This window comes from Danio rerio, chromosome 23, assembly GCF_049306965.1.
Source record: "Danio rerio strain Tuebingen ecotype United States chromosome 23, GRCz12tu, whole genome shotgun sequence".
In the NCBI taxonomy this organism is placed as follows: Eukaryota; Metazoa; Chordata; class Actinopteri; order Cypriniformes; family Danionidae; genus Danio; species Danio rerio.
In genome coordinates, this window is record NC_133198.1 from 26,235,044 (window position 1) to 26,261,658 (window position 26,615).

Consider the following 26,615-nt stretch of genomic DNA (forward strand, 5'->3'; position numbering starts at 1 on the left):
ATTTAACTAATTTATGCTAATGAGTTTTTTTTTTGTTTTGCATGCTTTAAAATTATTTATCAACACACTGATTTATACGTACATAGGAAAACTGCCATTTTTATGTATGTTACATACATTAAAAACCTATATCAAAACCTATATTAAAACATATATGTTTATATAGGTTCTTTTCATGTGGGATTTCGTGTGGAGTTTACATGTTCTCCCAGTGTTCGGGTGGGTTTCCTCCGGGTGCTCATGTTTCCCCCACAGTCCAAAGACATGCACTATAGGTATTTAATTGAATGAACTAAATTGGCTGTAGTGTATGTGTGTGCATGTGAGAGTGTATGGGTGTCTCCCAGTACTGGGTTGCAGCTGGAAGTGCATCCGCTGTGTAAAACATATGCTGGATAAGTTGACGGTTTATTCCGCTGTGGCGATCCCTGTTGAATAAAGGCACTTAACCAAGGGAAATAGAAAAAAGTTCTATTTTGTTTTGTCTTCATCTGCCACTTTCACATTTTGTCCTGTTCCTGCTAGCAAAGACTGCTGATAAATATGATCTACATTAATTTTCAGAACCTTCCTTTATTAAAATTCTGTCACACTCTAGTACTAATATACGCCTCTCCACATGATTGTTCAGACTGCAAAGCTTAGCATTTGTTGAGTAAAAAGATGATGTTTCTTATGTTGCTTCTGGTAAAATTAATAAATAAATAGAGTAATTCCAACCTTGTACCTGCAAATGCATACACTGCAAAACCCTAAAAGTTAAGGTAACTTAAACCATTTGATGAAACCGATTACAACTAACCATTTAAGTTAAAAATTTAATCCTAATGAGCACTGTGAACTTAATCAATTTGAGTAAACAAAGCAATTTGAGGACTGTAAAACCCAATAAGTTAAGGCAACTCAAGCCATGTGAGGAAACCGATTGCTACCAACCGAGTTAAAAACTAATCTATATGAGTACTGTCAACTTACTTAATTTAAGTTAAAGTAATGAAGTATATATTTAACTGATTGCCTTCAACGCTGAGTTCAAAACTCTCAAATGAGTAGAATAAACTTCCAGTAAATTTTGAGTTAACTACACTCATTTTATTTGATCAAGTTGACTGCTGGGTTTTACAGTGTATTGAAACACAATTAGAGTATAAAGGTGGCATATTCCCACTTTACATATTTGCTTTTTTTTTTTACCAACTTTTAATCACATACCATAATTCATTAAGAAGATAATTCACAGGCTGTAAGTATGAGCATTTTATAATCTTGCCATCTAACGTAGCAAACTAAGTTTGTGCAATGCTTACAATTTCACAAAGCAAAATTTAACCCTCATCTGGCTAGTGCATTTTAACAGCACATTCTACAATATAAAGAATTACATCAGTGGACAAAGACAATGTTCTTGTTGCATTCGATCAAAGTCCCTTCAAGGAAAGTCATTTCACTCAGCGGCCATCTTTGAAACGCCTCTTGGGCAGTTTGCTCGGGCATTCTGTCTGATTGGGTAAACATTAAATTCTCCAAAACTGTTTTAGAAGCTTACGATTACATTACATATTTGTAATCACCAGTAAAATTAAACAACCACTGTCTTTTCAGTTTTGTTTCTAAATGTCCGAATCAATCAAAATCTGCATATTTTAAGGTTGCCCACCCTCGAAAGGAATGAGATCACGACACCAACCAAAATAATGGTCGTTCTCCACCTTTTCATCCTCTGGATAATGCTTCATCTGGTCTTTTAAAGTAATCCACAATTGGTCTTGATGGTGAATCTCCTCTAGAAAAGACAGCAACTCTTTGATTACAAGTTTGTTGGCATTTGAGTAGTTGCTATCTTGAGTAGTTGCTATTAAACTTTTGTTTTCAAGTGAACTTGGTTCACTTAAAAACACAGATTTTAAGCTTTGTGTGGATATATTTCTTATGTCTGTGATGAAAGTATTTGCTGAGATTCCAATGTGTTTGTTGACCACCAAACTCATAAAAGCACACGTCTGGTCCGAGCTTTTCCCCCAGAAAATGTCAGTCTAGCGATTGATAATTGGCTCCTGTACTTGTAGGTGGGGCTTAATTCGCCATATTGACTGTTACACTTTTCCCCATTCAAAACTATACAAGTGACATGTCTTGTGTCTTTGATTCGATGTGCCAAAAGTGGAGCTCAAAACATTTCAGACACCATTTACACCTGGATTTAAAGCCCTTGCCTTTTAATTAACAAAAGTGCATGTTAATACCAGATGCAGGGTTTATTTCTTCTACTTACTGTATAAACAACAACATCTTTTCTCCTGTATCCACACCACACAAATCAAAACTTCAGCTGTGTTTGAGTCTCAATCTCTCCAGAACCCATTGCCACATAATTTGCTGTTCTCTCACCACTATCTTGACAATGAGTGTGTTTGCATGTACAACAACATGCTGATAGCTGTCAAACATCAGCTCATCCAACACCCTGGTTAAGACAGTTTTGATGGCAATTTGCTCCAGTTCTAAATTAAACTAAGAACAGAAATGTGGACATTGAATACATTGTCAGAAAAACAGACTTAAAATGTGCTGATTAAGTTTTACCCCATGTTTTAAGCTGTTTTTAAGCATAATCAAGGTAGACACACTAATTAAAAGATTCCAAAAGAGCAACAATAATAAATAAATAAATAAATAAAAAACAACCTGATTAAAGATCTCTGATCAATTTATCCTCCGCTTCTTGCTCACTTCCCCCCCTGCTGACAAGAGTTCCTCCCCCTCAGCTTTGGGGGACCTTGTGATTTGAGAGCCCTTCTGTGCAGACATACTGAGGAGCCCCGGGGCAACGTTAACCCCAAATAAACAACACTCTCTCTGTCGGACCCCCTGTGAGCTCAGACCTGCTGAAACGGCTGCTGGCCATGTATGTAAATGTTGTCAACTTGCGGCCTCAAGCTTCTCCGCTTGCTCTCTTTACATGAGCCATGTGTCATCTCACTGCCTGCGACATCTATAGTACATTCATCCGGAGCTGCGCTAAATGAATGGATTTTATTGAGCGAGATTTGTTCCTTTTGTTCACCATACCATTAGTGTCTTCTCCATTTAGAGGCGAGAGTCTATGTGTGCGTGTGTGTGTTTTCCAGAGCAGAAGCAGACACCTCTACACACACTGCACTTCCCCGCTGCGTCACTCTTCCAGTCTGAAGCTATTTCTGAGCATATTGACGTGTCGCCCAGCTGTGCCGCTGAGACTCTGCTAAATACTGACCCTAAGCCACAGGTTACAAGTCCAAATCCTTCTCATTAGGGCCCTAATTGATTGTAATGTGGCCTTTGAGAAGCACTCCCTGCTACGGGGTGGTACTACACTTACGGGTTCCCCCGCTGTCCCTTTCCTGTTGTCTGCAACGGGCACCAGCAGGGTCTGCGGTTCAGCTACAATCTGCCTTCGCAGACGGAATCATTAAAGCAGGGGGGTGGCACGAAACCTTTCATTGTGGCTGTTTCTGTGTACCAGCTTGAGCCCAGGACAGTGTCCACTCTGCCTTCCCAGCAGGAGAACCCCATCCTGAGCTGGACATTGTTGGGCTCTCCCCTTGACTTGCTGCCTGCTGCTTGAGATGCATGGGTTTGATTTTAATGCCAAGTCCTTGGACTAAAGCCCACCTTGCAGGGGAGCTAGGTCAATATTGGTTTTGAGAGCATGTGGAAAAATGTCAAAATGTTAAGTTCTATTCACTTTCCCCAGCGCTGTTTGTTTCTGCAGTGAAAGGCCTAGTGGGCCATTAGTGTAAACAGCGCTTTGTCTCACAGCTCAGGGTCCAGCAGGAGGGGACAGAACAAAACACAGATATAGAGATTAAAGTCTGGCCTTAAAATGGCAAAACAGCAGGCCTTACAGAGACCTTAAAATGACAAAAAAAAAAGCAGAGATAAAGAAAACAAACTGTAATCATCCCGCTGACAGGAGAATAAAATGCAATGCATCTTTCCAATCACTCTCTCTGTCTGTGGTCGGAGAGCATTAGGAGCTGGAAAAAAGCAAAAAGCTTTGTTTGAAATGCAGGGCGAATTTACATTTAACACATTAGCCACAAACAATTGATTTGTGTTTCAAATGTGCCTCTTATGAACCTGAGGACTATTAGAAAATTGAGTCTCTTTAAATATTGTTACTGTTCAGTGCATTTATGATACAGTATATGCAATTTAGCGGGGAGGTGGGGGCTGATGTTATTTATTCATTCATTCATTTTCTTAGCGACTTAATCTCTTCATTAATCTTGGGTCGCCACAGTGGAATGAACCACCAACTTATCCAGCATATGTTTCATGCAGCGGATGCTCTTCCAGCTGCAACCGATCACTGTGAAACAGCCATACACTCTCATTCACACACATACATTATGGACAATTTAGCTTATCCAAATCACCTGTACCCCATGTCTTTGAATTTGTGGAGGTAATTGGAGCACCTGGAGGAAACCCACGCGATGAAAATGATCTAATAAAATTATTTATTTACTGTCATCATAACAAAGATAAAATAAATCTGTTAATAGAAATAAGTTATTAAAACTATTATGTTTAGAAATGTGATGAAGAAATCTTCTCTCCGTAAAACAGAAAGTGGGGAAAAAATAAACAGGGGGGCACCGGAGCACCCGGAGGAAACCCACACAAACACAGTGAGAACATGCAAACTCCACACAGCAATGCCAACGAACCCAGGCCTCAAACCAGCAACCTTCTTGCTGTGAGGTGACTGTGCTACCCACTGTTCCACTGTGATGCCTTATGCTATTCATTCATTCATTCATTCATTTTCTTGTCGGCTTAGTCCCTTTATTAATCCGAAGTTGCCACAGCGGAATGAACCGCCAACTTATCCAGCAAGTTTTTTAGCAGCGGATGCCCTTCCAGCCGCAATCCATCTCTGGGAAACATCCACACACACATTCACACACACACTCATACACTGCGCACAATTTAGCCTACCCAATTCACCTGTACCGCATGTCTTTGGACTGTGGGGGAAACCATAGCACCCGGAGGAAAACCACGCGAAGGCAGGGAGAACATGCAAACTCCACACAGAAACGCCAACTGAGCCGAGGATCGAACCAGCGACCTTCTTGCTGTGAGGCGACAGCACTACCTACTGTGCCACTGCCACGCCCTATGCTATTCATATAATTGCTTATTTTATATTAAATGGTAGTTTACTGATAAAGTTTATTATTTATTTTAAATTATAATAATAAAAACTCTTATAAGCAATTTAAAAACGTAAATAATTTACATTTTGTCAGTTTAGTGGCTAATTTATAAAAGTTCAGTCACACAAAAATATAGAATTTAAAAAATCAAAACCCACCCCTAAACTCAACCGTCATTTGAGGATGAATGAGATTTGAATTGGTACAAATTCAATACAAGTACAAATTCATACGAATTGGTAAATAAATAAATAAAAAACTATATAATAAATGGATTTATTAGAATTTCCTGACATGTTTAAACTAATATATTTAAACTAGAAGTTTTAAATTAAGTTGTGCAAAAGCAGTAGTAAGATGCTACTTTCTGGTAAACATGCTAACTAAACCCAAATACCCAAATATAACAAAAGTACCAAAAATGCATACCCTGAACATACAACACATTACAAGTAAAATATTCTGTTTAACAGCATTAAGTTTTGCAAATCACAAAAAATTACATTTGGTAACACTTTATATTACGGTCATTCATTCATTTTGTTTTCGGCTTAGTGCCGTTATTAATCTTGGGGTGGCCACAGCGGAATGAACCACCAACTTATCCAGCATATGTTTTACGCAGCGGATGCCCTTCCAGCTGCATACCATCTCTGGGAAGCATACACACATTTAATCATACTCATAAACTACAGACAATTTAGCCTACCCAATTCACCTGTACTGCATGTCTTTGGATTTTGGGGGAAGCCGGAGCAACTGGAGGAAAGCCACACAAACACGGGAGAACATGCAAACTACACCTTAAAATGATGGTTCATTAATTAATGTTAGTTAATAGGTTTACTAGCATGAACGAACTATTAGTAATACATTTATTATGGTACTTGTTCATATTTGTTAAAGTTAGGTAATGTTATTTAAGTCAAACAACATTAAGTTGTTAACTCATGGTGCAATAACTAATGTTCCCCTTCGGGGGGAACTTCAGCACTATAAGTGGATTTGATTTGTAAAATCCACGCATAGGGAGGTTCGGTTCAGAAGCTACTCGTCTGAAAGAGTATTGAACGGGCCAATTAAGAATGAATTGGCAGCGCAAGCCTGCGCAGGTGAGCGGCATAAGCAATCAACTGAGTATATAAGCTCACCTGGCGCCAGCAGACGCTATCCTTTTCGCTTCAGAGACTTTCTGATCGAGTCGATGAGGGTTCCTCCTGCTGTGACCAGCGATTCTGAGCGAACGAGAGCATTCTCCCGGTCCAGAGTGTGTACACGCAGTGGCAGACGGTCGAGCTGGGTTTCTCCCTTGCCTGGCGTTCTTTGGGTCCGGTCCTCCAGAGCGGTGCGTATAAAGTTGCAAACTTCACAGAAAGAGCAACACAGTCGTGCAGCACGTCCTTATCAGGACGGCGCTCCGACTGTGCGTTTCTGGATGCGGTGGTTTCCTGTCCTCGGATGATGGGCGCGGGCACTGCGTTACATGTCTGGGGGTCCAGCATGTTAATGCGCTGCTCGCGGGCAGTTCATGTCGTCATTGCGATGCCATGACTGTTGCGCAAGATCGCGGTTAGCCTTTGCAAAAGGGTGAACCACCCCAGTTGTCCCCTGCTCTGCAGCGGGCACTCGGGCAGATCTGAGGGTTTCAGCGAGAGATAATCCGTCGCCCACGGGCCCGCGGACCTCCCGCTCCTCTAAGCGCTCCATCCAAGCTTCGGGCGGGGGAAGCGATCCGTCTAACAGATGGTAGCCCTTACGCCTGATGACACCGGAGACCAGATGTCCACCGCGGCATCGGAGGGTGGGCTTTCATTGTCCGATGATGATCCAGACCCGCTCGCCCCCTTCGGGCTGGTGAGCGCTGTCACTACGGATCCTGAAACGGACATGTTAGCCGTGCTTTCCCGGGCTGCTTCGGCCGTGGGTTGGAGATGGTTTATCCCCCAGCTCCGCGGCCGGACCGACTAGAGGGGCGTTCCCTTCTTCCCGGAGGTGCACAGTAGGCTCACGCGGTCTTGTAAAGCACTTTTTTCTGCTCGTGCTGCGTGTTCCTCCACCCTAACCACTCTTGACGGTGAAACAGCCAGGGGGTATGTGGCGATTCCTCAGGTTGAGTGCGCGATGGCGGTAAATCCGCGCGGCGCCTCTTCTTGGCGGGATCCGCCTCGTCTCCCATCCAAAGCCTGTAAGTTATCTACCTCCCTCGGAGCTAGAGCTTACATAGCGGCGGGCCAGGCTGCTTCAGCCTTGCATGCGATAGCCACCTACTAGCGCTACCAAGCGCAGGCGCTGGCCGAGCTGCACGAGGGTGGGTCCAACCCAGGCTTACGAGCTTCGCACCGCCGCCGACTTAGCTCTTCGGACTACTGAGTCCGCTGCGTGTGCGTTGGGAAGGACGATGTCCACATTAGTGGTCCAGGAGCGCCACCCCTGGCTGATATGCGCAAAGTCGACAAAGTCCGCTTTCTTGACTTCCCCATATCCCCAGCCAGGTTCGGCGACACTGTCTGTGAATTCACCCAGGAATTCAAGGCGGTGAGAGAGCAGTTGGTGGGTGATGTCTTATCGGCGGTCCGTAGCCCGCTCCGCCCGCCGTGCCATTCATACCTGCTCCTCGCCGAAGGCGCCCGCCTACGAGAGCTGCTCCGCCCCCGCACACGCCTCAGGCGAAGCGAGCGCGTCGGGCACCTCGGAAGCAGGCAGCCCCCCTGCCCAGAACGCCGCTAAGTCCGGCAACGGACCGCGAAGCGCCCCTGGGACAGGCCATCTGGAGAAGAGGGAACTTGCTCTTTCCCCGCTGGAGGGCGGGGCCCCATTTCCAACGGCACTTTTTACTGCCATGAAAACATTATGAAAGGGCACTTTTCACTTCCCCAGATGTGACAGCCCGAAATCTGCCAGTCTGGGACGCTATGCTTTCTAGCTTGCAGATTCGGTGCGTTTCGCCAGTGGCTCACGAGCGCTGGGAGGACGGTCTCCTTTCTCCCACCCCTCGAGCCTCCCCTCCGGAGCTCGGGTTTGGAGTGAGAGCAAATATCTCACCTCCAGCTTTTCCGTGGGACCCGCGAGCTTCCCGGATCAGCACACCCACTCCGCGCTGCCCCACTGCTGGTACGTCAGCGATTGTAGCGATGAGTCCATTAGCGAGAGCTCTGCCTGCCTGGTTAGCGCGGGCCAGCTCTTCGCGGTGGCTCATACGCACAATCAGACTCGGCTATGCGATTCAGTTCGCGAAACGGCCCCCCAAGTCACGGGTGTGTATTCACCAGGGTCAGCCCCCTGTCCGCCCCTGTCTTGCGAGAGGAGATTGCTGTCCTCCTGGCGAAGGATGCAATCGAGCCGCTCCCTCCAGCCGAGATGGAGAGCGGGTTTTACAGCCCACGCTTCATCGTGCCCAAAAGAGCGGTGGGTCACGGCCAATCCTAGATCTGCGCGTTTTGAACCGCTGCCTGCACAAGCTGCCGTTCAGAATGCTCACGCAGAAGCGCATCCTCCGGTGCGTTCGTCCTCTGGGTTGGTCTGCAGCATTAGACCTGATGGACGCGTATTTCCATGTCTCCACTCTTCCTCGCCACCGACAGTTTCTGCGGTTTGCGTTTGAAGGTCGAGCTTGGCAATACAAAGCCCTCCCCTTCGGGCTCTCTCTGTCTCCGCGGGTCCTCACCAAGCCCGCGGAGGGTGCCTCAGCGCCCCTTCGGCTCGCGGGCATCTGCATACTCAATTTCTTTACGACTGGCTGATTTTTGCCCTCTCTCAGAGCAGTTGATTATGCACAGAGACAAAGTGCTCTGGCACTTCCACCTGTGGGGGTTTCAGGTCAACCGAGAAAAGAGCAAACTCGCCCCCGTGCAGAGGATCTCTTCTCTCGGGCTGGAGCTGGACTCGGTCACCATGGCAGCGCGCCTCTCCGGAGAGCGCGCTCAGCTGATGCTGTACTGTCTGAGAGAGCTCGACAGTAAAATAGTGGTCCCACTGAAACTATTTCAGAGGCTCCTGGGGCATATGGCATCCGCAGCCGCTTCATGCCGCTCGGATTATTCTATATGAGACCACTTCAGCACTGGCTTCACGATCGAGTCCCCAGACGCGCATGGCACGCGCGCGCACACCGAGTCTCTGTTACTGCGCTGTGTCGCCGCGCCCTCAGCCCTTGGAGCGACCCCTCGTTCCTACAGACCTGGGTGTCTCTAGAACAGGCGTCCAGTCTTGTTGTCGTTTCAGCAGACACTTCCAACACGGGCTGGGGGGCTGTGCGTTGCGGGCATGCGGCTGCGGACCTGTGGAAAGGTACCCAGTTGCATTGGCATATCGCCTGGAGCTGTTGGCAGTGTTCCTCGCTCTCCACCGTTTTTTTCCGGTGCTGGAGCGGCAACACGTGCTGGTCAGGACGGACAGTACGGCGGCGGTGGCGTATATCAGCCGTATAGGGGGTATGCGCTCTCGCCGCATGTCTCAGCTCGCCCGCCGTCTGCTCCTCTGGAGTCATCCGCGGCTGAAATCGCTGCACACCATTCATATTAAGGCAAGCTCAACCGTGCAGCCGATGCGCTCTCACGGCAGCCTTGCGTCCTGGAGAATGGAGACTCCACCCCGAGTCTGTTCAGCTGATATGGGCGCGATTCGGGGAAGCCCAGATCGATCTGTCGCTTCCCCCGAGATCGCTCATTGCTAGTTGTTCTTTCCCTGACCGAGTGCTCTCGGCACGGATGCACTGGCTTACAGCTGGCCTCGGTGCACGCGCAAATACGCGTTTCCCCCAGTGAGCCTGCTCGCGCAGTTACTGTGCAAGGTCAGGAAGAGGACGAGGAACAGGTTGCTGGTTGCGCCCCTCTGGCTCAACCGGACCTGGATGTCAGAGCTCTCCCTCGCGATAGCCCTCCCCTGGCAGTCCCTTCGAGAGAGCACCTACTCTCTCAGGGACAGGGCACCACCTGGCACCCTCGCCGATCTTTGGATTTTAGACGCGAGGAAGACTTAGGTAACCTCCGATTGCGGTGGCTAATACCGTCACTCGGGCTAGAGCCCCCTCCCCGAGCGCGCCTATGCCCTGACGTGGAGTCTATTCACTGAATGGTGTGTCTCTCGCTGAGAAGACCCCCGTAATTTGCCAGATCAGCGTTGTGCTTTCTTTACGCCGAGAGAAGCTGGAGAGCAGGCTGTCGCCCTCCACACTCAAGGTTACGTGGCTGCCATCTCCGCTCTCATAACACGGTGGCTGGCAGCACCGTGGGAACGCATAACCTCATCATCCGGTTCCTCAGGGGCGCTAAGCGAATTAATCCATCCCGCCCCCTCTCATGCCCTCTTAGGATCTCGCCCTCGCTACACAAGCCGCGTCAGATCCCTTCGATCCTCGACTCAGTATCTTTCTGTCCCTGAAGACAGCTCTGCTGGTCGCGTTGATATCGATTAGAGGGTCGGGGACCCGGAGGCATTTTTCGGTCAGTGACTCATGCCTGTAATTGGGCTGGCTTCTCTCACGTCCTGAGACCCCGCCCGCGATATGTGCCCAAGGTTCCTACCACTCCGTTTTAATACGAGGTAGTGAGCCTGCAAGCGCTGCCCTCGGAGGAGGCAGACCCAGCCCTTCTTTATTGTCCAGTTCGAGTTTTGCGTATTATCCGGACCGCACTCAGAGTTTAGATCATCTGAGCAGCTCTTCGTCTGTTATAACGGTCGGCAGCAGGGAAGTGCCGTACCGAAATAAGTTCCCACTAGATTGTGGATGCCTTTCTTTCACTATCAGAGCCGAAATGAGCCGCGTCCCCCGAGAGCGCGTGCGCACTCCACTCGGAGTTTCGCATCCTCTCGAGCGCGCGCACGCGGCGCCCCTCTAACAGACTTCTGTAGAGCTGCGGGCTGGGTGACACCCAACACATTTGCAAGGTTTTACAATCTGCGAGTGGAGCCGGTTTCCTCAAGGGTATTAGGTAACCCTTGGTGATTGAGGAAACAATTCGGTAGGGTGTTGAAACACGCTTGCTGCGCCATTTTCCCTAACACGGAGATACGTGCGCCTTTTTATCTGTCAGTAAAGTTCCCCGTCAGGTGAGCCCTGCAGATTCCTCCGTGGCCCCCAGCACTGACTCAGCGGAGGAGTCACTTGCTGGCCCACTACGTTGTAGGTCTGCCCGCTGGTCAGCCCGCGTTTTGGGTAAAGGTGCCTGCTATGCGTGATCCCCACTAGGCGATCCCATATGCTTATTCCGCCACGGTTAAGTCCCCCCCCTGGGCGGACCCGTGTCTTCCCTCCCCGCTAACCACTCTTTTGCTATGCGTACTCCCCCTTTTTAGGGCTAGTCCATATGTAAATTCTGCCATCTATCCCCCCTCGGGTAACGGATGGCCTCCGCAGCGTCCTCCCTATCGGGATTGCACGCTTCCCAACGTACTGTCGTATTCCTAGAATTATCTAGATGCTCACGACTTCCCAAAAAATATATCTAAATCCGTAAAACTTCTGTTGAAGTAGGATAAATTAGGGCCAGGGACACGTTGGAGGACCGCGCCCCCCATGATGTGGGTGCGTCACGCTTGCTTGACTATCTCCTCATCGGGGGTGTTGGTAAGGTGCAGTCATTATGGCGCTTTCAATGGGCTCCCAATGCGTGGATTTTACAAATCAAATCCACTTATAGTGCTGAAGTTCCCCCCGAAGGGGAACGTTCGAGGTTACTAAAGTAACCCTTCGTTCCCCGAGGAGGGGAACGGAAGCACTATACTCCGTCGCCATAATGACTGTCCCTTAGCTGTTGAAAGTCTCTTCAGCTTAAAAAGGATAGCGTCTGCTGGCGCCAGGTGAGCTTATATATTCAGTTGATTGCTTATGCCGCTCACCTGCGCAGGCTTGCGCTGCCAATTCATTCTTAATTGGCCCGTTCAATACTCTTTCAGACGAGTAGCTTCTGAACCGAACCTCCCTATGCGTGGATTTTACAAATCAAACCCACTTATAGTGCTTCCGTTCCCCTCCTCGGGGAACGAAGGGTTACTTTAGTAACCTCGAACGTTAACAAGCACAACTTTGGATTTTAATAATGCATTAGTAAATGTTGAACTATGGTTAATTTGTGCTTTACAAGATTAATCAAACTTTGTTAATGTTAGTAAATACATTAACTAACATCAATTGATGGACCATTACTCTAAAACATCACCTTACATTTTTCTAAAAGTGTAATAGTAAGTAGCATTTACTCTTTCAATGCTCATCTACAGTATATCTAATGAGGGTTGTGAAAAGTCCTGCAGCAGATAGAAGAGAGTCTGGAGTTGGAGTTGTTGTAAAGCCCAAACACTTGAATGACTAATAGCTCATTTCTTGACACTGAGATAAACAAGATTACAATCTGATGATCAGGCATGTTAGGGTTAAACAAAACTACAATAATGTCAACCGCATTATTGCAAAGACAAATAAGGTGGAATAACATACTCTGTCCACATACTGAGAGGGCTAATGTCAAAACACTGCAACGATCACTTCTTCCCAATGGCAGACATGGTTTAAAAAGCCTGATCTCACAAGCAAACGTGTTTTACGTTTTGTCAGTTTAGTGGCTAATTCAGTGGTATAAAAATGTTTAGTCGTATGAAAATGTACGATTTTAAAAAGGAGGCGTGGCACCCAACCCCACCCCTAACCCAAACCGTCATTGGGTGATGAGCAAACCGTACTAAATTGTACAAATTAAATCATACAAATTCATATTAATCAGCCACTAAATCAAAAAGTTACGAATTGCCATAAGATTGCGTTGGGTTTAAATATAAAATTACTTCCATTCATTCTAAATTACATGTTTTAGTACACAAATCCAATTTAAACATCAACTCTCAAGCTAAAATGAGCGTCAGTTTGCAATTTATTTAATTAAATTAATTAATTTGTCTATCTTACTTTTTAAAAGTGGTACTTTGACTTATTTCACAAAAAAAATGTAATCTATGAGCGGCAGAAGGATCTTGATTTTCATGATCAGGTAAAAACCTTCCATACTTTCTTTGAAATTCTAATGGTTTAAAGAAAATCCCACCCATTGGTTTCAACCATTTGTGTAGTGGTTCATCTTGTTTTCTGATTTTCAGCTTTGTCCTTGTAATCAATGGATGCAAATGTACTTTTAACAGGGTCAGGGAATAGTACATGCTAATATTTGAATAATATTATTTAAAATATAGTGTATATCTAATTTATTTTTATGTACAGAGTTTCCAGACTGGGACATCAAGGCTAAAAATGCCTAAACAGACCCCTTTATTACCATGAAAATCAGTCCACAATATAACTTTCTACTGGAAATGGATGTCATTGTGAGAAGGCAGCTGTTTTACAGCCGTCCAGCCCCTTCCTCTCGCTTTGAGCCATCCTTTCTCCTCACGACCCCAAGGGAACGTGCCACTTTTCCCTCAATGACTTCAACTAAACACGCAGCAGTAAAACTGTTCTCTCTCCTCCTCCTCCTCCCCTATTTGCTTTCACCACATTCTGCTCTTTTATTTGTCTGCTCTGCCTTTTATTGCCCAGGTAGCCATTGTCACATCTAGATGGCTTTTTGTTGAAGAAAGGAGGAAAAAACAGTTGCATTTTGATGTGAATGCAAGAGTTCGTGATTAAATTATGTTTTTTTTTGTTGTTTTTTTTAATCTTGATAATCTGGTACTTCAGAAATTTTCAGGCATATCCTCAAATTTATTTAGACCTTCTTGTCATGATTTGTGTGTATTTGTGTGTGTGTGTGTGTGTGTGTGTGTGTGTGTGTGTGTGTGTGTGCGTTGATGCGTGCGTGCGTTCGTGTGTGTTTATTAAAATAGTCATGATTTCCTTAAGCTGGTGTTGAGGGTGAAGCATTCATTTTCAGGAGAGCATTTGATTGGACAAAAATCTATTTAGTGCAGGATGAGTCATCAAAATATATATTTTTACTTTAAGATAAGATGCATAAGATAAAATAAGATAAGATCCCAATGGAAATAGTTTGTCCAGAGACCATTTGTTAAAATAATTCATTCATTCAATATCCTTTGGCTTGGTCCCTGATTTATCATGGGTTGCCACAGTGGAATGAATTTATGAATAAGAATATCTCCTGCTCCTGTTTACACCTGGTATTAAGATGTATTTTAGTTAATTTGATCACAAGTTGTCCACTTTTGACCACTTTCCTGATTTATTTGGGGCCATAATTTTGAACATGTATGTTTTTTTTTTTTAATCTTGTCCTTTAATATTGCTAATCAATCTTGTGCAGTTCATATATAAACATTAAACGAGACAGATATCAGCAAAACAGTTTAAACATATTGTACCATGTTCGCGTTTACACCTTGAAGGAAATCCAGTCAACTGTGTATTTCAATCTATGGATTTTTTTAAGAGGGCAAACTCTTAGATTCCATTTACAAATGAATTTATTGTCATCCACTTGTGGCTGAAAAGTTTTTTCATACTATATTTTGCAATAAAATTTCCACTTAAATACAGTATGTTTTACAGTGATCTGTGGTAGATTTATATATTGTAGACAGACATGTACTAACCCAAATACAACATTAGCAGCCTCATCTCCGCTCTTCACAGCTGCTAATGGGATAATTGAGTATCCTCACACCTCGAAGAAACATTTCAGACTTCGTTCACACATTGTTGTTATTTATGGCTGTGTGAGATTACTGTAGGTCTCCCACACTTCAGGTGTCAGGCAAGGGCCGAGCTGACGCCTCTGTATAAACACAACTATACATCAGCATTACAAGCTTTACTCACACTGGACCTCCACAAACAAGTAACGTTTACATGGGCAGCGGTTTAACTGAGGTCATCATCTTTACCACCATACTCCCTTCAGTGGTCTGTGCAGACTCTTAAAGCAATATCTCTGAATCTGTATGTTGGAGAGCATGAAGGCTATGACATTTAATATTCAGATTTTCATTTAATTACTTTTATGTAGTTTATGTGGTTCTAATGAAAGCTGCTTCCCTCAGAACACAATGAGAATTACTTCATTCAAAACTCAGTGTTAGTGGCAACAAAAGAATTAACTCTCTGGAGGATTGGCAACCCATATTGACCTCTTCGAGCAAGAAGAGATAGATAGATAGATAGATAGATAGATAGATAGATAGATAGATAGATAGATAGATAGATAGATAGATAGATAGATAGATAGATAGATAGATAGATAGATAGATAGATAGATAGATAGATAGATAGATAGATAGATAGATAGATAGATAGATAGATAGATAGATAGATAGATAGATAGATAGATAGATAGATAGATAGATAGATAGATAGATGGAAAGTGCTAACCATTGAGCAGCCATGCCGCCCTATCTGAGAAGGGGAGGGGTAGGGGTGGAAGGGGGGATTCTTTAAAATGAAGATGACTGGACTAGAAAGCTCTGGTTATTTATTGTGTCATCTAATTGGTGCAATATATGGAGCTGATGCTGTACCAGCTGTGTTCAATCATAATCATATGATCCTCTCAAAATTAGTTTAAAAATAAACCACACTTATGTTTAAGCTATGAGGAATTAAGGCAGTTCTGAAAGCAAAAGGTCCAAAATGGAATTAGGTATCTAATTGAGTAGCAAATGACTCTATTTAGGATATGTTGGCATATAAAACTTTGGTTCACTGCCTCTAAAAGTTGCTATGAAACAAAAGTTCAGAGAATTCTTTTTCCCTTATTGTGACATTTCTGAAATGAGGGAAAATGCAGGGCAGTGCCTGATTTTATCTTTTTGGAACTGGGAACCGACTGGATTATTGGAAGATGGACACTGCAAACAAAATAAAGACATATTTAAATGTCAGTTTGACTGCAGTTGTGTAGGATTTTTGTCCAATGGAATCGCCATTGACATCCTCTGATGGAGAATGTTTTCGATGGATGATGATGATGATTTTTTTACAGACGGAAATTTATCTTTTTCGTTCAAACCACTGTGTCCCATGATGGCAGAGAGGAAAAGAGACATGCCCTGACAGCTCCACCCTAAAGACATCCCATGTGACCAGAAGTGAAGAAAAGTCTTTTTAAGGAGGGAGGACATGTAATGGTATTTGATTAAAGATTATGAGCACAAATTAATTAGAAGTTCACAGATACATTCTTTATAACATTCACTAGTATATACAAATTAAAAAATAAGAAGGCTAAAATTTGATTTCATGCTGACTTTAAAGGGGAAAATGTGACTGGTGTGTATATTATATTTTTTTGGTCAGTCAAAAATAATTAGAATATGACATTTCTTGCAAAAACAAGCAAACAAAAAATCCTCAGGCAACATTCCACCATTTTGACAATACTTTTCATATCATATCATTCAGTCCAGAGAGAAGAGGTCTCTTATAATTCCCTTGCAACTGCTCATGTAAACATACTGGTGCGACTGATCAAGCAGCGTCTCTGTCTCAGACTGACAAGCTTGTGCTTAAGTCTTGTCAAACTAGATTTGTCTGAATCATGTCACTTGTAAATCTCTCTTGAAATGTGTTACCTACACAAAGGTGTGTTTGCATTTGACAGACATGCTAATGATAAAAAATACAGTGATGCAACCTTAAGATGATTTTTACACACGTTCTGTACCAAAACAAACTGTCCAGTCAGCACAACAGCAGTCAGGTGAAACAGTCTCCCTCTGTTCAGCTACTCAATTTAGACAAGCACTCCAGAAATGTTCTTTCTGTATGACACTATCAAAACGTTTGATAAAGTGGCCCATATTATCTGGGTTTTTATGCTGTTTTAGCTATCTATAGCATCTGCCCGATGGAAGTTTAAATTGTTCATGACCTAGAATGATGTTACCTGTCTGTTTTCTCTTTCTGGAGATGTACTGTACAAGTACTAAAGGTTGATCAGGTGCACCAATAATCCTCCTAGCTCTCCTCACAATCCACAGACAGTTATGTCTGATTTACTTGCTGATCTGAGTCAGACATCAATTGAAGACCACGGAACCGACTCAATGTCAGCCGAGTAAATCTGTCATAATGTCAACGTTGAAGAATGATCCATTGAAGAGCAGTTTTACCATTATCCCACTATCCCAATATCAGCTAATTGCATAATATCAGTAATAATTCAATATCATCCATTACTAAACAAATGTTGGTCATTTGGGATCAGTATGGGAAAGCAAAGCGGATCTGAATGAACGGTGTCCAGTCACTGAGCCTTGTCCCCAGAGTCCAGCCCAGGATCAATTCCGCCAATACGGATCTGTTCCCTCCACGCCACCGTGCAGCCCTTTCCTCTCTCCATCCAGACTCATTTACATGTTGTTATTGTCCACCGTCTGCAACGTAATCCGATCGCTTCCACAGCACACACAAAACCGACATGAGACACAGGCCCTGCGTCCCATTGTGAGGCCGTATTTCCCATGAACCATGGACAAAGGTGAGAGAGGAAGGCAAGGAGAGAGCAGAACCGACGTGAGAGAGCAGGTGGTGCCAAACCGACTCTGTGTCTGAAGTTACTGAACCCAAACCTGTAGCCGGAGCAGCAGAGATCAAAGCCATATATGCTTGAGTCTTCTGCATGTCCCCGCATCAGTACAATGTGTGCTGTCTGGACCTGAACAATTACTGTGGCTCAACTGTATAACGTTTTAGGCACAAGTATAAAATACTGTAGTGAAGATGCTTTCAAAAATAAGACCATAAATAGATTTTTTTAGTAACTTCTATAAACTAAATCAAATCAATCTTGTGTAGCCACACATCGTTTAAAACTGCTTTTGTCCAAGATACAATTGCACACACACACACACACACACACACACACACACACACACACACACACACACACACACACACACACACACACACACATATATATATATATATATATATATATATATATATATATATATATACACACACACAGTCAAAGATTTGATTTAAAGTCAAAATCACCTGTAAATTTTTTTCCCTTTTATAAATATTTCCCAAACAACGTTTATCAGAGCAAGGGATTTTTCACAGTTTTTTTTATATTCTTTCTTCTGGAAAAAGCCTTATTTGTTTTTTTTTTTGACTAGAATAAAAGCAAGCAGTTTTAATAAAAAAAAAAAAATAGGGCCAATGCTATTAGCTTTCTTAAGCAATATTAGTTTTTGATTGTCTATAGAACAAACTATTATGTTTAGACATGTTCTCCTTTACATTAATCAGAAACTGAAAAAGATTCTTTATATGTATGTTTGCTTCCCAGGCCACACATGGCTCTCACACAGACATTGACAGTTACACTTCCTCTGTTCTGGAATATATCAACACCACCATAGACAGTGTTACAACCCAGAAACAAATCACCACATACCCGAACCAGAAGCCATGGAGGAACAAGGAGGTGCGCCTCCTGCTGAAAGCACGCAACACTGCCTTCAGATCAGGGGATGCACAGGCCTACAGCACTTCCAGGGCTAATCTGAAGAGGGGCATCAAAAAGGCCAAGCACTGCTACAAGCTTAAGCTAGAGGAGCACTTTTCCAACTCTGATCCTCGGCGCATGTGGCAGGGCATCCAGGCCATCACCAACTACAAACCCAGCCAGTCCACACCCACAGCCACAGTCGTCTCCTTCCTGAACGAGCTAAATGACTTTTACGCCCGCTTTAATAGAGACAATAAAGAACCCTACACCAGGATCACTTCCTCCACCGACCACTCACCTATCACACTCACCTCCTCAGAAGTACACACGGCACTGAGTTGTATCAATGGACGTAAGGCTGCTGGACCAGACGGTATTCCTGGGCGTGTCCTCAAAGTATGTGCAGAACAGCTTGCTGGGGTATTCACAGACATTTTCAACCTGTCGCTCAACCTAGCAGCTGTGCCAACATGCTTTAAAACCACCTCTATTGATTAATGCCCAAACACTCCAGCCCAACATGCCTGAATGACTACGGCCTGTAGCACTCACACCCATCATCATGAAGTGCTTCGAGCGGTTGGTCCTGGCACATCTAAAAGACTCTCTGCCACCCACACTGGACCCACATCAGTTTGCCTACCGTGGCAACAGGAGCACAGAGGATGTAGTCTCTATAGCACTGCACTCTGTACTCACACACCTGGACAATAAAAACACTTATGCACGAATGCTGTTTGTGGACTTCAGCTTAGCATTCAACACTGTCATACCCTCCAAGTTACTGATCAAACTAAGGAACCTGGATATCGACACATCACTCTGCAACTGGATTATGGACTTTCTGACTAACAAACCTCAGAATGTTAGATCAGGCCACATCTGCTCCACCACCGTCACACTCAACACTGGTGTACCACAGGGCTGTGTGCTGAGCCCCTTCCTCTACTCCCTTTTTACCGTTGATTGTAGGCCTGTTAATAGAACCAACACCATCATCAAATTTGCAGATGACACCACAGTGATTGGTCTAATCAGCAACAATGATGAGACGGCCTACAGGGAGGAGATACAGCATCTGGCCACTTGGTGCACCGACAATAATCTGCTCCTTAACACCAACAAGACCAAGGAGCTCATTGTGGACTTCAGAAAGGGATGAACAGGCTCACATGATCCCATCCACATCAATGGGATGGCCGTTGAGCCTGTCTCATCCTTTAAGTTCCTGGGGACCCACATCTCAAAGGACCTTTCCTGGACCACCAACACCTCCAGCCTGATCAAGAAGGCTCACCAGCGCCTATTCTTCTTAAGGCAACTGAAGAAGAACCAGCTTTCATCAGCCGTCCTGGTGAACTTCTACCGCTGCACAATAGAGAGCATCCTGACAAACTGTGTCACAGTCTGGTATGGAAGCTGCTCTGTTGCTGAGCGTAAGGCACTGCAGCGGGTGGTAAAAACTGCCCAACGCATCACAGGGACCACACTGCCAGCCATAGAGGACATCCAGAAGAAACACTGTTTGCGCCGAGCACGCAGTATTCTGAAGGACACCTTTCACCCCGCTCACAGACTGTTTTCTCTCCTGCCCTCTGGCAGGCGCTTCAGGCTCCCTTGGACAAAAACCAGCAGACTGAGGAACAGCTTTTTCCCCAGAGCTGTCTCCCTCCTGACTATTTTGCCCCCCCAATACACCCCCCACTCTCCTCTAACTTAAACTCCTCGCAGTAACTGCACTGTTTAACATTTGCACATTTAAAATTTGCACATTCACTGCACCACATTGAACTGTTTACTTATTGAACTGTACGTACCCACTGCATATGGGCATTTGTAATTATGTACACAACCACTAAACATATACACTTGTAATCATGCTTATTTATCTGCATACTACTGACTATTAATAGCAACCTGTACATATATTCATATATTGTAACATATACACTTGTTACTATGTTTATCTATCTGAACACTACTGATTATTAATAGCAACCTGTACATATATTCATATATTGTAACATATACACTTATAATCATGTTTATCTATCCCTGTACATATATTCATATATTGTAACATATACACTTATAATCAAGTTTATCTATCCCTGTACATATATTCATATATTGTAACATATACACTTGTTATCATGTTTATCTATCTGCACACTACTGATTATTAATAGCAACCTGCACATATATTCATATATTGTAAATCTGCTCATAGCTTATCCAACCTGTATATAATGTTCATAGTACATCCATCTGTAAATATCACTATAGTTTTCTATAACTGCACTTTATAACTTATTCCTGTATCCTGCACTTGCTGCTATTGCACTGCTGGTTAGACCTAAACTGCATTTCGTTGCATTGTACTTGTACATGTGTAGTGACAATAAAGTTGAATCTAATCTAATCTAATCTAATCTAATCTAATCTAATCTAATCTAATCTAATCTAATATATATAATCTAATATATATATATGAGTCTCCTCATCCACCACCAGTGTGCAGCATGACGACAGATTGATTAAGACAATTATGATATATAAATGGTAAGGAGGCCAGTAGCCAAATTTGAGTAAGTTAAACCCCTACTCTTTTTCGAAGAACATCCTGGGATTTTTAATGACCACAAAGAGTCAGGACCCCGGTTTTAAGGTATCATTCGTAAATGACGCTTACTAAGCAGTATAGAGACCCTTTCACTTTACTGGGGTATTAGGACCGTACAGACCACAGGTTGAGCACCCCCTGCTGGCCTCACTAACACCATTTCCAGCAGCAACCTAGCTTTTGTGGTCTCACATCCAGGTAATGACCGGGCGCAGCCCTGCTTAGGTTCAGTGGACAACCATGTGAGAGTTGCAGAGAGCTAGCTGCCGGCTACTTCCAAATATAGAAATAACAGACTGACAACATTTTTTATTTTATTTTTGGTGAAAATACTAACGGCGTAAAACTTTTGTACAGTACTGTATATGAGTTGACATAAAAAAGGCTAAACTGACAAAAAAAGACTGACTAAAATAAACACATAAACATAAATCTACATTAATATACTTTATAATGTATTATTTACAATCTTTAACTATATTAACTTTATTATTAAAATATAAAATTATAAATATAATATATCTAAATCTGATATTTTCACACTTTAATTTTATATTCATTCATTTTCTTTCACTTATCCAGGGCTGAGTCGTGGGGGGCAGCAGTCTCATGAGGCAACCCCAGACCTCCCTCTTTACTGTTCCAGCAGAGTCGAGAGACATATCGTAGTCCCTCCAGCACATTCATTCATTCATTTTAATGTCGGCTTAGTCCCTTTATTAAACTGGGGTCGCCACAGTGGAATGAACCGCCAACTTATCCAGCAAGTTTTTTAAGCAGTGGATGTCCTTCCAGCCGCAACCCAAATCTGGGAAACTTTCACACACACATTCACACACACACTCATACACTACGGACAACCCAATTTACCTGTACCACATGTCTTTGGACTGTGGAGGAAACCGGAGCACCCGGAGGAAATGCGAAGGCAGGGCGAGCATGCAAACTCCACACAGAAACGCCAACTGAGCCGAGGTTCGAACCAGCGACCCAGCAACTGTGAGGCGACAGCACTACCTAATGCGCCACTGCCTTGTCTCCTCCAGCACATTTTTTATTTAATTTAGAATTAATTCATTCATTATATATAATGTATTTAATGGCAGTGCGGTAGGTAGTGCTGTCGCCTTACAGCAAGAAGGTAATTTTCAGCAAGAAAGGCATTTCTGTGTGGAGTTTGCATATTCTCCCTGTGTTCAAGTGTATTTCCTCCGGGTGCTCAAACTCCTCCTTCATATTTTCTCAATGCAAATCGATTGTGTGAAACCCAGCATTTGTTACAGTCTAAGCAACTCTCATCATTCTCATAACTGTGACTTTATCACAACCTTAATGTTAAAAACCAAACTGATAGCTCTCAAATGCACACATATAATGTTACAATTACAATAATTACATAATTAATTTACATTTTAATATACTTCACAACTACAACTTAAGTTCACATAATTGTGACTCACAATATGACTCAGTAGTTTGGGACTGCACAGTGGCACAGTGGGTAGAGTGACTCTCAGTTAGAGTTTGCATGTTCTCTTCATGTTTGCTTGAATTGCTCTGGTTTCTCCCACAAGTCCAAAGACATGCGCTATAGGTGAATTGGGTAAACTGTGCATAAATTCACCGTAATGTGGGTGAATGTGAGTGTATGGGTGCTTCCCAGTGATGGGTTGCAGCTTGAAGGGCATCTACTGCGTAAAAATATGCTGGACAAGTTAGCGAATACATTAATAAAGGGACTAAGCCGAAAACAATAGTTATAAATAAATAAATAGATGTATTCATTTATTTATTAGTCTTTGCTATTGTTATATATTGTTATATACAGTAGTTCTGCTTTGCATGTAAACACTTTGCCTAAGTAAGCATGTTCGTTTACAGTTTGATACCAAAACCGGAGGAAAGCGATGTAATTTCAAATCTCATCCGTTTTTCTTTCAGTGCCCTGTTTTTTCATAATGAGCTGCAATTTGATGGTTATCAGTGTATTGTTGTGCATGTAAATGCTTTCAGAGTTTCAGTGAGTTTCTTAACAGCATTTTTGTCCTCACCTCCTGTTTTCCTGCTCTCAATCAATCGTCTGCAACACACACCGCACACATTCCTGTCGATCCTGCAGCATTAATGCAAAACACACTTCACTACTCTATAAGACCAATGAAGATTGTAGTAGAAAATGCTTGCAAAGGCTAACAATTTAAAAATAAAAATAATACAATTATTCACATGGAATTGAGCTCACAAAATTACTGGAAGTCTGAATTTTAAGACCTGAAATTTAAGATTTTAAAGCCCCTCAAACAAAGGCCACAACAGTGCAGACAGTTTAAAAGTAGTAGAAGGTCCAGCCTCAGCACATTTACAGGCAGTGTTGTAAAATGTAGGCCATGAGGAGCAATCTTCACACTGAGGTGTGATGAATATATACACTTGGCTTTACCATTCATACCCAACCCATGCCAGTGCGCGCATACACACACACACACACACACACACACACACACACACACACACACACACACACACATACAAATTATATCTTTATGTGGACTTCCCATAACACTTTTTCTCAAAAAAGTCAAAATATTAACTGGGACATTTGGCCTCCACAAAGTTAGGAATACAAGGTACACACTCAGGCATAGTGATGAATGCTTTTCAAGTTCACACGTACCTTTATTATTTTTGATATATGGTATCAGTGTTTCTGTTGCATGTTCTGAGTCTGTTGCAGTTTTTTCCAACTGCTTATACATTTTCAAAACAGTGTCACCTAGGTAGTGCTGTCGCCTCACAGCAAGAAAGTCGCTGGGTCGCTGGTTCGAACCTCGGCTCAGTTGGTGTTTCTGTGTGGAGTTTGCATGTTCTCCCTGCCTTCGCGTGGGTTTCCTCCCAGTGCAACGGTTTCCCCCACAGTCCAAAGACATGTGAATTGGGTAGGCTAAATTGTCCGTAGTGTATGAGTGTGTGTGTGAATGTGTATGTGGATGTTTACCAGAGATGGGTTGCTGCTGGAAGGGCATCCGCTGCGTAAAAACTTGCTGGATAAGTTGGCGGTTCATTCCGCTGTGGCGACCCCGGATTAATAAAGGGACTAAGCCGACAAGAAAATGAATAAATGAATGAATGAAACAGTGTCACCTTTTTTCAAAACTGTACACACAATTCTCAAAATGCCTCAAATTGTAACACTGCATTCAAAATGCCATAAACACATATCAGAATGAAGCATTTGCATCAAATGGCAAACACGTCTTTCATAATAGAAAATGTTTGGATATACCATCCAAACACTGTTGTTCTAAATCTAAAGCTCTTCATTCTCTCATAGGCTTATATCTACACTTCAATATAACGTTCTACAGTTAAAATAGTGAGAGGAGTAACAGGTACACTGTAAACACCAATGACATGAAGAAACAAAAAATATTTATTAGGCCAAATATTACAGTAGCATACAACAAAACCATAAACATACTGTATGTAAAAGTAGATGTAAAGCATATGTAAAGCAAAAGTATATTCTTCAGAATGCAACAAATACAGGGTGTAAAGTCTAGGGGGGAAAGTGTCCTTTGCCTAGAGAAGCGTCATGTGGGCGTAAAGTTGGCCATCATATACTTTACAGGACCCGGCTGAGAAAAATTCCTCTATTTTTTCTAGAAGAATTTAGAATTTAGGATTTAGAAAAGGTGAATATGCAGTGTAGGCACAAATATGGCTTCTATGTAAATAGTTAAATATTTTCTATGTAAGCAGTAATTACACTGTAATTCAAAACTGTAATCAATTTCTGTTATTTTGTCTATTACAGTTAGTTGTAAGACATTGCAACCCCTACAAAACAATGTTTTTTGTTAAATATGACAGTATATAACAAAAAAACAAGATGCTACACTGTAAAAAATGACAAAACTTCTTGAGAACTGTTTTTATGCTACTTTAATTTATTTTAATAGGTTAATCAGGTTTAATGTAATTTTTTTCTCAGTTTGACTAAAGTAAGTTCAGATGACTTGAAGAGTTAATTTGATTCGACAAAAAAATAGGCTAATTTTACTAAAAACCAAAAGGGACTGAAAAGTCTGTTGCATCGAGTCATATATTGATGAACTGGTTGACAACTAATGGTGGACAACAAAGTATTGTAGTTGATTGTAATCTATCACATACTGACCTTTCTATCAAGCTTATTTGACATAACCCAGATATTTTTTTTTGACAAAGTTCATGTAATATTGTATTAACGTTTTCTAAACTAGCAAAGAAAATGATATTATGAGGAATTTTGAAGGTGTCTAAATAATTAATCACAATACCTTCCATCACCTATGGGTGGCAGTATTGGATCTGCAGCAGTGATTGTGTGAAACCAATATTCTTGCACAGCATGAATGAAGCTCTAACCATTTTAACTGTGATGAACATCTATCTATCTATCTATCTATCAGTCTATCTATCAGTCTATCTATCAGTCTATCTATCAGTCTATCTATCAATCTATCTATCTATCTATCTATCTATCTATCTATCTATCTATCTATCTATCTATCTATCTATCTATCTATCTATCTATCTATCTATCTATCTGTCTGTCTGTCTGTCTGTCTGTCTGTCTGTCTGTCTGTCTGTCTGTCTGTCTGTCTAAGATATTTGATATCTGTTTAATAATTCAATATAATATAATCAATATTGTCAATATTTACAGTATTAATTAAAAGTCAATTACATTACACAATCTATATTTAACATATTTATATTATTTAATAATTGTAAAACATTATAATATTTTATTAAATGTAATATAGACGCATATTACATCCACACTTAAAAACTCATATACATCAGCATAATAAACTATATAAAAGTATCATCATTCAATCATCTCAACTTACATCAAACTAACTAAAAATAATAAGTTAAAAAATTACTTTATAAGAAAGAAAGAAAGAACCCTGACTTAATCTGCTATTTACAAATAAATCTACTTGAGAAATGCTGAAAATGCCACAATATTATCAGTGCATATGCCACAGGTGCACTCCAACCGGCATCTACAGGGTTAACAACAATGAAACTATTCAGATTGGAATAAAGGAAGGAGGAAAAGTTCCCACACTTTGCCTCTATTTTGTTTCTCTCTTTCTTTTCTTTCTATTCTGAATAGTGCCAAGATAGGCTGATGTAAAGCCCAATGCCATGAATGAATGAAATAAGGGGAAGAAAAAAAAAAAAAAAAAACGGAGTAAATTGAACACACTTGACTTCAGTAACTCACCTGTTAGTAAAAGGTTTTGTTTTGTATTCATGAGTCTGCAGGCCCCTCCCTTAACTTGTGTGAGTTTCCCAGGTAAGGCTGTGTAAAGCGGCTGCTGTCACAGCACAGAC

At 42.5% G+C, this 26,615-nt stretch overlaps 1 long non-coding RNA gene across 4 annotated transcripts in view; it reads right to left on the reverse strand.

Moving 5' to 3' along the window:
• Positions 1-1,192: 1,192 nt before the first annotated feature.
• The window catches only part of LOC137489184 (uncharacterized), a 175,458-nt gene continuing 150,035 nt past the window's right edge, over positions 1,193-26,615 (reverse strand). For 2 of the 4 annotated variants that reach the window (XR_011008534.2, XR_012398513.1), the window contains exon 6: positions 23,279-23,340. This is a non-coding gene — a long non-coding RNA (uncharacterized lncRNA). Of the gene's footprint in view, positions 1,784-23,278; positions 23,341-26,615 lie in introns of those variants that run through there. The other 2 variants (XR_012398516.1, XR_012398510.1) reach the window with 2 other exon arrangements.